This window comes from Rana temporaria, chromosome 3 (assembly GCF_905171775.1).
Source record: "Rana temporaria chromosome 3, aRanTem1.1, whole genome shotgun sequence".
Classification (NCBI taxonomy): Eukaryota; Metazoa; Chordata; class Amphibia; order Anura; family Ranidae; genus Rana; species Rana temporaria.
Window position 1 is genome coordinate 143965076 of NC_053491.1, and position 15030 is coordinate 143980105.

Below are 15030 nucleotides of genomic sequence, written 5' to 3' on the forward strand. Positions count from 1 at the left end.
ACAGGAAAAGCAGCCAAAATTGGAACTCTGAGCTGAAGTAATGGCAACCAGAAATATAACCTTACAAAAATTAAATGAATTATACCCAGATGGGTTGAAAAACAGAGAATTTGGCAATACAGAAAGTGCCAGCTTAGGACCCACAGAAAACAAAATTCTGACCAGTGGAACAATATGCATGATGTACCAAAGAACAATACGCATGACATGACCTGCACCAAGGAACGTGAAGGAATCAGTCTCTTAAAAGGGACCCCCGAGGCCAAAATCTGACCCATAATCAAACTCATGGCCAGTCACAGATAAACTCCAGATTGGAGAAAAGACAGGATGCACTCTCTGACAAACTTAGTAGAAAACCTCTAGCCTCATACCAAACAAAACAATATTTCCAAGATCTGTGGTAAATCTTCATTGAAGTCACTTTACAAGCTTTTAATAGGGTAGGAATGACCAGAAAGCAACTTCCCTGGCTCACAAGGCCTTGGCTGTAACAGCCATGCTGTCAAGCCAGCAACTATTAAAAGGAAGGAAGATTGGGCCTTGTGAGAGAAGGTCGAGTTGATCCAGAAGTTACGATTGTCCATTAAAATGTCAATGTCAGAGCACCTAGTTCCCTTGTGCTAAGAACACTTCCTTCCACTCTAATCCTGTGAAGCACACTAGGTAGATGCTATAATGGTAGAAATGCATACATTAGGGAGAACTGGTCCCATGTGTCACCAGAGCATTCACAAATGCTCAAAATAAACTTTGGTCCTGCAGATGAACCCATCCAGCTGTGCTCTGAATCTGGACCCCAGAAGATCCACATCCAGGGTGGGCCACCATCGACAGTCTCTTAAACACCTCTGTGCGTAAAACTCACGCCCTGGAGACAGTCATTAATGGCTGAAAAAATTCCAACAATTTTCCATGCCTGGAATGTGGATAGTGGACAGTGTGGGAACATGGAGTTGCATCCAGGATAGAATGAAATGTACTTTTTTTGAGCAGCTCTTTCTTGCGCCTCCTTGATGAAATATGTACACCAACATCATGGTGTCCTCTGACTGGACCCTTACTGGAAGGTACTTCAGCTGCACTGATGAATTAAGTAGGGCAAGGCCATTGGCTTTCAATCCCAGGATGTTGCAACTCTCTCTCCTAGTGTGACAAAGTCTCTTGAATTGGGAAATTCTCCAGAACTCCACCCCAGCCCATATGGCTGGCAGCTGGACCTCTGTAATAAAAGTAAGAAAGGATTTTCCAATCTCCAGAATTCATAAGGAAATACACTAGTCCAGAGACAGTCTCGTGCTGGTATTTAAAAACATTGGGCAATCCAATGCCTGAAACCTCCTGTTCCATGCCCTTGTTGGAAGGACCTGGAAGTAAGCTGGACAAAGGTACTGTCTCAAAAGTGGCAGTTTCCCAGAAAACGCATGGAAGAGCAAATTGAGGAATTAGTTATAACTGTCTTGACCAAGTCTACCTGAGCCCTCAGAGCAAGATATATGTCCATATGGAGAATCACTGTTACATAGTTAGTTACATAGTTAGTCAGGTTGAAAAAAGACACAAGTCCATCCAGTTCAACCACAAAAAATAAACAAAACAAAATAAAAAACACAGTACAATCCCATACACCCAACTCCATACCCACAGTTGATCCAGAGGAAGGCAAAAAGCCCCAGCAGAGCATGATCCAATTTGCTACAGCAGGGGAAAAAATTCCTTTCTGATCCCCCGAGAGGTAATCGGATTTACCCTGGATCAACTTTACCTACAAATCTTAGTACTCAGTTATTTTATGTACATTTAGGAAAGTATCCAGGTCTTTCTTAAAGCAATCTACTGAGCTGGCCAGAACCACCTCTGGAGGGAGTCTGTTCCACATTTTTACAGCTCTTACTGTGAAAAAACCTTTCCGTATTTAGAGGTGAAATCTCTTTTCCTCTAGACGTAAGTTGCCTACACAGTATCTGGGATCAGGACTAAATATTCAAGTTTTAACCACACTGCCTTCTGTAATTTCAGAGCTCATGCAGACCTCTCAAGATTGTGCCACATTGGTCTCCAGCAGAGAAACCAATTACTCCATCCGAAAGTAATCCAGATAAGCACAACAGGTATACCCTGATACGCAGCAGCTCCCAAATCAGATTCTGAACTTTGGTGAACACTATAAGAGTTGTGAACAGGTCAAACAGCAGGGCCACAATTTTAAGTGGCAGCCTACTGCCACAAACTGAAAAACCTGTGGAATGTGCAGATAATGGGCCTAATCCACAAAAACCCGGCGCAACGTAATTTTTCCCCATTTAAGTTACACCGCCGCAAAATCTCTACCTAAGTGCCCGATCCACAAAGCACTTACCTAGAAATTTTGAGCGGTGTAACTTAAATCCGTCCGGCACAAGGCGTTCCTAAGCTAATGGGGCGAGTCCCATTTAAATTAGGCGCGCTCCCGCGCCAGACGTACTGCGCATGCTCCCGACGCGATTTTTCCGACGTGCTTTGCGCGGTTTTACGTTACGCCGAGTTTTGTGAATCGCGCCGGCAAAAAAAAAAAGTTGCGTCGGGAAAAAAAAATGTAAAAGAAATTTGACAGCGTCGCGGGAAAGAAGGGTCTACTTTTACATGGTGTACTAACTTTACACTTTGTAAAAGCAGCCCTAATTTTGCGACGGCAAACTAATACTTACGGAGAAAAAACGAAGCGTAAAAGCTTCGTGGATCTCTGTAAGTGCTAATTTGCATACCCGAAGCGGCATTTCGACGAGAAATGCCCCCAGCGGCGGCTGCGGTACTGCATTTTAAGATCCGACAGTGTAAGTCCCTTACACATGTCGGATCTTCTGCCTATCTATGTGAAACTGATTCTGTGGATCAGTTCCATAGATAGAAACAGGAATACGACGGCGTATCAGTGGATACGCCGGCGTATCCCTTTTGTGGATTAGGCCCAATGATCTTTGATGTCCAGTGATTTTAGGAAACACACTGCTGGAGAGGTGTTACCAAAGACTGGACTAATATAACCTTCAAACGTTTGCCCAAGGCATCCCTAAAACCAATCTCATCTACTGGGCATGCAAGAGTCTTCTTAGTGAACGCACACTCCATGGGACATTGCTGAGCGAACATATGGCAGAAAGTAAGGGTGAGATAAGTATGTGTACAAAACATCCTTTAAATGAGGGTGTACAATGAAAATTTGTGAATGCAAACGCCATGATCCAAATGCTACAACTTTTTAAGTGGAGGACTTGGGAAGCAGGACACTTTAAAACTAGTCCAAAGAATTTCCACTAGAAAACTTACAAAGTCCATTTGTGCCTCAAACCCTGATCCTTGCATTCTTCAGGAGTAGATTCCTCAAATGAGTATTGTACTCTGTCCTTTCCTACTAGAACATACCCATCTTCCTCTACCTCATCCTTCGTTAAAAAGGAAGGGGGAGTAAAGGGGAAACTCTTCCTTTTGCAACAAAGGCAGTAAAGACCTGAACGTATTCTGGAAAGCTGCGGTTAAGCTCAGTGCTAACAGATGAGAATTCCTTCCTTGTCATAGTCACTAAAGAACTGGAGGAAGGTTCCCCTGAAGGTAGTGGTGATACCAGATAGGTCGGGAGGAGTCAGAGCCGGGAGGAGTCAGAGCCATATGGAACAAACCAATCTCCGGGGAATACAATGCACACAGGCCTGTGTCCAGGTTCCTCCTTATCTGAAAAAAGGTATATGGGACTCTCACCCCCTATCTCACTACTGTCAAGGAGATATTGGCCTGCTGCCATGTATATCAGGGCCCTTGCTGGACACAGTGGTTCAAGTCAGCCAAGTGGTCACTGTGTTAGAAAACACTAGTGGAGTTAGTTAGCCCAAGAGATTGCCCACTCTACATGTGCCAGTGCTCCGCCATCCCCACAAGCAAAGGTGTGTGTGTGTGTGGCCTATGTAATATTTGCTGTGACCAGAAGTTCCTCAAGGAAGGTAATGTGTGACCTGTAATCCCACAAGGAAGCTCTGCTGGCCTGCTATGACCTATAGACACTACCAGCAAGGCTGCCTTACAAAAAGTAAATTTTTGTTCTCAGCCATCGACTTCTCTTGCCACTGCTGACAGTACTGCAGCGACCTCTAGTTTACACTCTGCTGCTCTCACAGGTATTCCAAGATGGCCACCAAAATGTAAAAGACAAGTAATAAAAAAAATTCCTATGGCCACCACAATCCTTGTCCTGTCTCTAGGGGGAGGGTGGGGTCACCTAAGAAGAATAAGCTCTTACCAGCAGGGCAAACACAAAGCCCTCACTATTCCTTCACCCATGACAGCAGGCTTTTGCCACAAGAGACTTCAGTGACTTAATTTCTCAGTTGGGGATTACTGCCCTGGAACTGTATAGCACCTTACTGTTCCACAAGGCAACAGATCATTGCACAGGGTACAGTGCCGACTGGCAACCTTACAGGCTGTGCTCACATCCTACAATGCAGGGTCAGGGTATCCTTCCTCTGAACGGTAATAAGCCATAGGATAAGGACCCGGGGGAAATTGTTGAGAAGTTGGCCATTTTCATGCAGAGCTGCACAGACAAGACCATCACCTTCAGAAATTAGTAGAAGTCCTTCCTAATGGGAAGGAGTTATGTCTAATGAAATGGGACTTCCTGCCTTCTTTTTTCCCAGTGTCCAATCACCTAATAATTGTAGAAATAAATGTTTGGACAGCCGCACTCTGGAAAAACCTTCTCGGTTGCCTTTTATTGTTTAAAGTATTCAAACACCACACATCACAGCAAAGACATGGGCATACAGCTGATGGTTCGCACTATCTATCAGTGCTTACTCATAGCTAGCATGTAAGAAAATGCACAACAAATATATAGTATCAAACAGAACACCATGTGATCAACATCAACCAATAATACAGACTTCTCAATTGAATGAGAATCCATTACATGTATCTGTTAATTGCATACCACTTATGAGTGTGGACACACTTGGAAACCATACTACACCAGCTTAACCCTTTGAAACAAAGGACTGTGAACTAAAATGTGAAAAGTAAGGAAAATCCTTTTAATGTGTGCATGGGAAATGAATAGAATGTGAAAAGAAAGTGGTGAAATGAAAATAAATGAACTGTGTTAATATTATGGTCACATAGGGAGTTATTTACTAAAGGCAAATCCACTTTGCACTGCAAGTACACTTGAAAGTGCAGTTGCTGTAGATCTGAGGGGGACCGGCAAGGAAAATCAAAAACAGCATTTTAGCATGCACATGATTGAATAATTAAATCAGCAGTGCTTCCCCTCATTTCAGATCTTCCCCCTCAGATCTACAGTGACTGCACTTCCAAGTGCACTTGTAGTGTATAGTGTATTTGCCTTTAGTAAATCAGCCCCATAGTGTAATAAAATTAAATTAAATTTGGTTGAATGAAATTAGATTAGATCCAAATATATGCGATTGTAAATTTATACAAAAAGAGTAAAGTATATATATGTAAAAATGGAGGTCTGTCCCATAGGGACAATATAGACACACTAATACTTGGAGAGGTGATACTTGTGAGAAATCTATATATGTGTTTTATCATCCAAAAAAAACATTTATAACAATATAAATATAAATAGTGATGGTGAGAATGTGAGGAAATTTATATATCCGTGTGTGGCAATTGGCGACGGTACCGCTATAATTTATATATAAGTGTCATCAAAAGCCTCTATTAGATACAATAGGCGTGACAATTTGTGAACTAAAAACGTATAAAAAGATATATGTTTACATGAGAAATGAACAAATTCATGATGTATTGTGTGAGAGATTGGCTGGAAATTGATTAGATGGCTATGTTTTCCTTGTGTATGTTTGCTATATGCAATGCATTATATTATATTATGTGTGGTATTGACATAATTTCTAAAATATAATTGTTTTTGGTCATAAACACTGGTATATAATTCATACATAAAATTCATACATGAAATTAAAATAGGTACAAATGAGTAAGATGTTACCAATATATTAATCTCTGTATGATCAAATAGCCCCATTAGGTGGGTATCAATGATCATGGTGTAATTTCATTGTAACTATAAAATTCTCCATTTGCATCCCAACTTTGGGATTTACCTATGGGATATTAGCCAAATATCAATAATATATACGCCAATCCCATCAGTTAAAAGAAAATACATCAAATACAAAAAATAAATATATTGGTTATCTCAATGTGTATAGCATAATGCATATTCCTGCACATATGGATAAAAGTGCATAGAGAAACAACATATTGTGTGTTTAGTGAAATGGCCTCATAGTCGTATGGATACAAGTCAAGATGCTAAATGATCTGGCTATATGATATAAATATCCCGACTATATATATATATATATAATGTCCAATGTGGCTAGTCTTGTCTGTTCCATTATGAAGAATGTGAAAACTATAATAAAAAAAGAAAGGAAACAGAACAGAAAAAAGGACTTAACACTTATTTTTACTCAATGTTGTTTCTATTCTGAGAACAAGGCCCTCAATGTTAGTTTTTTTATTATTGTTTTATTTTAATTTTATAAGATCATTGAGACTGAAAATGAACAAACGCACAGACCAGAGCCCAAATATATGCAATGTATTGATATTGTGTGACCTATATGGAATGATATGTCTGTGTGGAGAACAGTGCTGGCTCAATGACCCTAAACAAAAGATTAAAAAGTAAAAAAATAATAAATAAAATGAGTCGAGAAAAAAAAAGAAATATAAAAAAAAAATTATATTTCTTTATATTTGGTTGTTTGTTATATGTTATTGATAGTACTCGCAACATGGTTGGTGTGTATTGATAAGTTAAAGATACACGTATCTATATTTAAAAACAACCCTATGTTCAGAGGGCGAAAGGACATGAAAGAGAATATACAAGGACAGATCGACAAATGGAAAAATGTTTTTTGGAAAAACAGAAAAACTGTATGGAGAGGAGGGGAAGGTCCCATGAGGCAGTGCAGGCGTGAGGTGCATGTGATCCTTGGTCATAATAGTGGAAGACATCCCAATCAAAGTTCAACCCCCTCGGTATACGAGTATCCAAGGAGAATATCCAATAGACCTTGCGCCTGCACAGACTTCTGAACCTGTCCCCTCCTCTTGTAGGAACAATAATTTTTTCCATGCCTTGGATGGATAGGCTGGATGTATCCTTTAAATGTACAGCGTTCCAATGATGTGCTACATTGGTTTTGTGATTATTTTCTATATCATATAGGTGATCGTATAGTCTGTCCCTGAATCTTCTTATAGTACGACCCACATATTGTATTTTGCATGAATCACAATTGATCACATATACAACGTATTCAGTGTTGCAATTAATGAATTGCTGTATTTCAAAACTTTTGACATTGGCTTACGAATATACATGTGGCCCCAATTTAATATAACAACAGTAGTTACATCCATTTGTCCCACATTTGAAGGTACCCTTAAAGTGTAACCAATTGGTTTTGGTTAGTTTGGTCTGAAATAGACTCGGAGAAAGGGTGCCTCCCAATGTTGGTGCCCTGCGGGACACTGTTTTTATGCCCTTAGATAATATTTCTAGGTAGGCTAGTACAAGATAGGGAGATATTTTGTAACAATATTCCTGATTTTATCAAATTCTAAACTGTATGGTGTTGAGAAAATTGGTACAGTACTAAAAGATACATCTAGTTGGTCACATGTAATATCTCCTTTTTTCTTATCCTGTAACAACGAGGATCTGGGAATGGTGTGTACTTTGGAAAGGGCCCTATTTATGATGCTCCTTGGGTAACCTCTATCTTGAAATCTAAGTGTCATCTTTTTGGCTTCTTCAGCAAATTCTTCCGGGACACTGCAGAGGCGTTTGAGCCGTAAAAATTGGCCAACAGGTATGCCCCTGATGATGTGATTCGGATGTGCTGAATTAGCCCCAAGAAGAACGTTCCCTGCTGTACTTTTCCGATTAAGACCTGTGGACACCTGCCCATTGATTCCAGTGAGTTTAACGTCCAGGAAATCAATGGTGGTGATCTGCAGGTTGCCGGTAAATCTTAAAATTAAGGTCATTATCATTTAGGAAAAAAAGCCAATTGTCTAAACTGGCTGACTTGTCAGAGGTAACAAACAAGAGGTCATCGATGTAGCGACATAAAAATAAAGTGTCTGTACGGCGGGGGCTACTATGTCCAAAGATGCTGGACCTCTCCCACCATCCCATGTAGAGATTGGCCAGGGAGGGGGAAAACTTAGCTCCCATCGAGGCCCTGCATCTCTGGAGATAGTAGACCCCGTCGAACATGAAAATATTGTGTGTTAAAAGATACTCCAATACTTGTAAAATAAATTCCTGTAAAACCAAGGAAAATCTACCTGACTCATTCAAAAAACTGGCCACAGCTAAGATGCCTAAATGATGTGGAATGCTGGAATATAAACTAGTTACATCACAACTGACCCACCTATAGCGATCATCCCATGTAAATCCATCTAATTTGTTTAAGAACTGTTTAGTATCTCAGAGATAGCTAGGGAGTTGGGTCACCATCGGCTACAATTGGCCATCGAGCCACTCACCCAATCGTTCATTCAAAGAACCAATCCCTGCTACTATGGGTCAATGGGTTTAAACCTTTATGGACCTTTGGTAAATGATGAAATATCGGCATAATAGGAGTGGCTGGGATGAATAGATCCCTCTCTTTCTTGTAAAAAATGCCTGACCATACTGCTCTAATAGAAAGATGAGTTCTTTCTTAAAGGATGTAACTACTGTCGTTATATTAAATTGGGGCCACATGTACATTCGCAAGCGAATGACAAAAGTTTTGAAATACAGCAATTCATTAATTGCAACACTAAATGCGTTGTATATGTGATCAATTGTGATTCATGCGAAATACAATATGTGGGTCGTACTATAAGAAGATTTAGGGACAGACTATACGATCACCTATATGATATAGAAAATAATCACAAAACCAATGTAGCACATCATTGGAACGCTGTACATTTAAAGGATACATCCAGCCTATCCAAGGCATGGAAAAAATGATTGTTCCTACAAGAGGAGAGGACAGGTTCAGGAGTCTGTGCAGGCGCGAGGTATATTGGATATTCTCCTTGGATACTCATACACCGAGGGGGTTGAACGTTGATTGGGATGTCTTCCACTATTTTGACTAAGGATCACATGCACCTCGCGCCTGCGCTGTCTCATGGGACGTTCCCCTCCTCTCCATACAGTTTTTCGTTTTTTCCCAAAAACTTTTTTCCATTTGTCGATCTGTCCTTGTATATTCTCTTTCATGTCCTTTCGCCCTCTGAACATAGGGTTGTTTTTAAATATAGATACGTGTATCTTTAACTTATCAATACACACCAACCATGTTGCGAGTACTATCAATAACATATAACAAACAACCAAATATAAAAGAAATATCATTTTTTTTTTTATATTTCTTTTTTTTTCTCGACTCATTTTATTTATTATTTTTTTACTTTTTAATCTTTTGTTTAGGGTCATTGAGCCAGCACTGTTCTCCACACAGACATATCATTCCATATAGGTCACACAATATCAATACATTGCATATATTTGGGCTCTGGTCTGTGCGTTTGTTCATTTTCAGTCTCAATGATCTTATAAAATTTAAATAAAACAATAATAAAAAAACTAACATTGAGGGCCTTGTTCTCAGAATAGAAACAACATGAGTAAAAATAAGTGTTATCAAGTCCTTTTTTCTGTTCTGTTTCCTTTCTTTTTTTATTATAGTTTTCACATTCTTCATAATGGAACAGACAAGACTAGCCACATTGGACATTATATATATATATATATATAGTCGGGATATTTATATCATATAGCCAGATCATTTAGCATCTTGACTTGTATCCATACGACTATGAGGCCATTTCACTAAACACACAATATGTTGTTTCTCTATGCACTTTTATCCATATGTGCAGGAATATGCATTATGCTATACACATTGATATATATCTCCTTTGTACCCATTTTAATTTAATGTATGAATTTTATGTATGAATTATATACCAGTGTTTAGGACTAAAAACAATTATATTTTAGATATTATGTCCATACCACACATAATATAATATAATGCATTGCATATAGCAAACATACATCTAATCAATTAGCCATAGCCATCTAATCAATTTTCAGCCAGTCTCTCACACAATACATCATGAATTTGTTCATTTCTTATGTAAACATATATCTTTTTATAAGTTTAGTTCACAAATTGACACGCCTATTGTATCTATAGAGGCTTTTGATGACACTTATATATAAATTATAGCGGCACCGTCGCCAATTGCCACACACAGATATATACATTTCCTCACATTCTCACCATCACTATTTATATTTATATTGTTATACATGTTTTTTTGGATAATAAAACACATATATGGATTTCTCACAAGTATCACCTCTCCAAGTATTAGTGTGTCTATATTGTCCCTATGGGACAGACCTCCATATTTACATATATATACTTTACTCTTTTTGTAAAAATTTACAATCATATATTTGGATCTAATCTAATTTCATTCAACCGAATTTAATTTAATTTTATTACACTGTCACCATAATATTAACACAGTTCATTTATTTTCATTTCACCACTTTATTTTCACATTCTATTCATTTCCCATGCACACATTAAAAGGATTTTCCTTTCTTTTCACATTTAGTTCACAGTCCTTTGTTTCAAAGGGTTAAGCTGGTGTAGTATGGTTTCCAAGTGTGTCCACACCCATAAGTGGTATCCAATTAACAGATACACGTAATGGATTCTCATTCGATTAGGAAGTCTGTATTATTGGTTGATGTTGATCACATGGTGTTCTGTTTGATACTATATATTTTTTGTGCATTTTCTTACATGCTAGCTATGAGTAAGCACTGATTGATAGGGGCATACAGCTGACGTTTCGCACTGTCTTTGCTGTGATGTGTGGTGTTTGAATACTTTTACTAATAAAAGGCAACCGAGAAGGTTTTTCCAGATTGCGGCTGTCCAAACATTTCTTTCTACAATTGCTTCATGCATTGCCGGCACCGGGGTTTCTCTGAGAGGATACGGATTCATTCACATACCCAATTGGTGCGGTGACCATCTTCTCTCCAATCACCTGATGGTGGCAGCACAGCTCTATTCACAATATAAATATAAAGACTTTCTGTGTCTGGGGATGTACTACAAATAAATTGTTTATTTTAAATTTTCCTTCCAAGTTACAGGGTATTCTTTGCAAAGGGAATTTTCAGTTTCACAAACGTAAGTGAAAACTCGCTTTGCAAATGTAACATGCTCAAATCCTTTAGTAAATCAACCCCTTGGGTTTAAAGCCAGCATATTGACAAACTTCTTGCAACAGTAGTTTCTGCAATTTATTGTTAAGGATATGAAGTTAAAATAATTAATTACTTGGCTTTCAATCTTTTACGCGGACGATGCCCAAATCTCTCTACCCCTTAGCTCACTACATCATTCTCCTCACATATCACTAAATTATTAACAGCCTGGATGTCACACCACTTCCTCAAACTCAACCTGTCCAAAACGGAGCTCATAATATTTTCTCCCCCACATGCCCCTTCCCCGGACTTCTCTGTCAAGAATACTGGCACAACCATCAACCTACGCGGGTGCTAGGTGTTATCCTGGACTCTGAATTCTCCTATCGGTCCCACAGCTAATACACTTTCTAAAGCTTAACGCCTCAACCTCTGCAACAAATCCAAAAATACGCCCCTTCCTAACCAATGACACCACAAAGCTCCCAATTCACTCCCTGGTTATCTCTCGCCTCGACTACTGCAACTCACTTCTCATTGGCTTACCTTTAGATAGACACTCCCCTATTCAGTTCATCATGAATGCTGCTGCCAGACTCATCCATCTTACAATCCACTCAGTGTCTGCTACCCCTCTCTGCAAATCCCTCCAATGGCTGCCACTCACCCAACAAATTAAATTAAAAATACTAACATACAAATTCATCCACAACTTGGCTCCCAGCTACATCACCAACCTAAACTGAAAATACCAAACCAAAACATTCTCTTTGTTACTCCCAAGGCCTCCTGTTCACTAGTTCTCTTGTCATCTCCTCCTATGCTCACCTCCAGGACTTTTCCCAAGCGTCTTTTATTCTTTGGAATTCCCAAACCCAATCTGTCTGACTATCACCTTCTCTATCCACTTTTAGGCGTTCCCTGAAAAAGTTTCCCTTCATAGAAGCCTATCTTGCCTCTACCCAACTGTACTTTTTTTTCTCCATTAGCTCATCCCCCACAGTTATTACCTTTTGTATCACTTGGCCCTCCCTTTTAGACTGTAAGCTCTAATGAGCAGGGCCCTCTGTATTGTATTGTAACTGTACTGTTTGCCCTAACATCGTAAAGCACCGCGCAAACTGTTGGCGCTATATAAAGCTTGTATAATAATAATAATAATATAATTGACTGTGTTATATACTGTATGTATAGCAGTACAGTAGGTTACTTTAAGTACATCAGTTTCAGACCCCATGAGGATCTTTAATCAGGTACAAGAAGCATAAACCAGCTTAATACAAACATAAATTTAAATCATATTCTCAATTGACTGGAAATATCGATGCAGCTGACATGCATTCACACATATCCACAATGTCTTTTTATAATTTCACTCATTCTTTATTTGATCTATTCAGATTTATTCCACAATGTCAGTTCACTAGATTTCAACGCATTGTGAGCAAGCTGTCATTAACCACTTCCCGCCCGGTCAATAGTGAATTGACGTCTGGGAAGTGGTTTCGTTATCCTGACTGGACATCTATTGACGTCCTGCAGGATAACAGCCGCTGCGCGCCCGGGGGGTGCGCATCATGGCGATCAGTGATGCGATGTGTCAGTTTGACACACCGCTACACTGATCTCGGTAAAGAACCGCTGGCGGAGGCTCTTTACCACGTGATCAGCCGTGTCCAATCACGGCTGATCACAACGTAAACAGGAAGAGCCGCTGATCGGCTTTTCCTCACTTGCGACAGACGCGAGTAGAGGAGAGCCGATCTCCTGACAGGGGGGGGTATGTGCTGACCAGGTATGCCCCCTAGACCACCAGGGAATGCCAATCTGTGCCAAGGCAGCTGCCAACCAGTGCCCACTCAAAATCCCTGCCAGTGCCACCAGGGATACCCATCAGTGCTGCATTTCAGTGCCCATCAGTGCCATGCATCGATGCCCATCAGTGCCGCCTATCAGTGCCCAGCAGTGCCACCTATCAATGCCACTCATAAGTACCCACCATTGCAGCCTCAGTGCCCACCAGTGCCACCCATGAGTGTCCATCAGTACCGACTATCAATGCCCATCAGTGCTGCATATAAGTGCCACCCAATAGTGCTGCCTGACATTGCCCATCAGTGCCACATATCAGTGCCCATCGTCAGTGCCACCTCATTGGCACCCCCTCATCGCTGCTGCCTGTCAGTGAAGGAGAACACTTACCTTTTTACAAAATTTTATAACAGAAAAAAAAAACATTTTTTTTACAAACATTTTGGTCTTTTTTTATTTGTATAGCAAAAAATAAAAACCCCAGAGGCGATCAAATACCACCAAAAGAAAGCTCTACTTGTGGGAACAAAATGATAAAAATGCTGTTTGGGTAACAGTGTAGCATGACCGCACAATTGTCATTTAAACAGCGACAGCACAGAAAGTTGAAAATTGGTTTGGGCAGGAACGGGCGCAAGTGCATGGTATTGAAGTGGTTAAGTAAAGAGAGGATAAGTGAAATGCAGAAGAATTTAACAGCCATGAGATATCCAGACATTGAATTAATATTTGCGAGAACCAGAGTAACACAAAGGGAGACCATGAACATAGGAGATCCAGAGGATTTTCTTTGTAATTCAATTTTATTGAAGGATCTTAAAGGAATAGTTACCCTGATATTGTGCAATTCCAGCATGTATCTTTGCAGCCATTTGGAAGGGTAGATCTCTTCATGACATGTTGGTCAGGGCCGTTTATAAAGATGAAATAAATTGATAGCCCTATTACATTTGAGACCCAAGAATAATGGGTAATTTCCATGTTTAACATGCACATGATGCTCTAGTGTGATCAAAGGCGCCGCTTTTTACACAACCTCATACTAGGAGGAATACTGTATTTGTATTGAAGGTTTTTACATGTCTCAAAGCTCATTGGTAGTCTACATCAAGTGCCCCTGTGTTATGTAGGGGAGGCTACACTGTAAATTAAAGACAGAATTTCACAACATAGGTCATCAACTTAAGTCACCATTGCACCCCGCTGCTGTCAATCACAGCCAGTGAGGAGGGAGCGGGGCTGAGCCACGCCGTGTGCGTCAATGGAGACACATAGCGTGGTTCGGGAGTGAGCCCACACAAGTGCCCATATAGCTTTCTTTAGTGGGCATTCGGTAGGGAGGAAGAGCGCCGATGGACCAGAGGGGATACAAATGTTTCCACCATCTTGATGCAGTGTGGGAAGACAATGTTATTCACAAGAATGTCTGAACAGACCCAAAAACAATTTGGCTAGTAAAACAGATCAAATATAAGCATTTTAACCACTTCAGCCCCAGAAGATTTTACCCCCTTAATGACCTGAGCATTTTTTGCAATTCGGCACTGCATCGATGACTGATGTTCTTTTTCCCCCCCACAAATAGAGCTTTCTTTTGGTGGTATTTGATCACCAAACAAAATAAAAAAGTGTCAATTTTACTTTTACTTTTTGCTATAATAAATATTCCCCCAAAAATATATATATAAAAAAAAATTATTTTGCAGTTCAGGCAGATATGTATTGTTCTACATATTTTTCGTAAAAAAAAAAAAAAAAAATCATCAATTAAGCAGGTTAAATGGTCTGGAGTTGATTCCAAGTGTGGTATTTGCATTTTGAATCTATTGCTGTGAACCTACATTATGCGTTCAAAGGAGCTGTGCATGCAA

General features: G+C 39.8%; 1 protein-coding gene across 5 annotated transcripts in view; it reads right to left on the reverse strand.

Annotated features, from left to right (window-relative positions):
• Positions 1 to 15030, reverse strand: part of LRRK2 (leucine rich repeat kinase 2) — a 376481-nt gene that overhangs the window by 196429 nt on the left and 165022 nt on the right. The window lies entirely within an intron of this gene.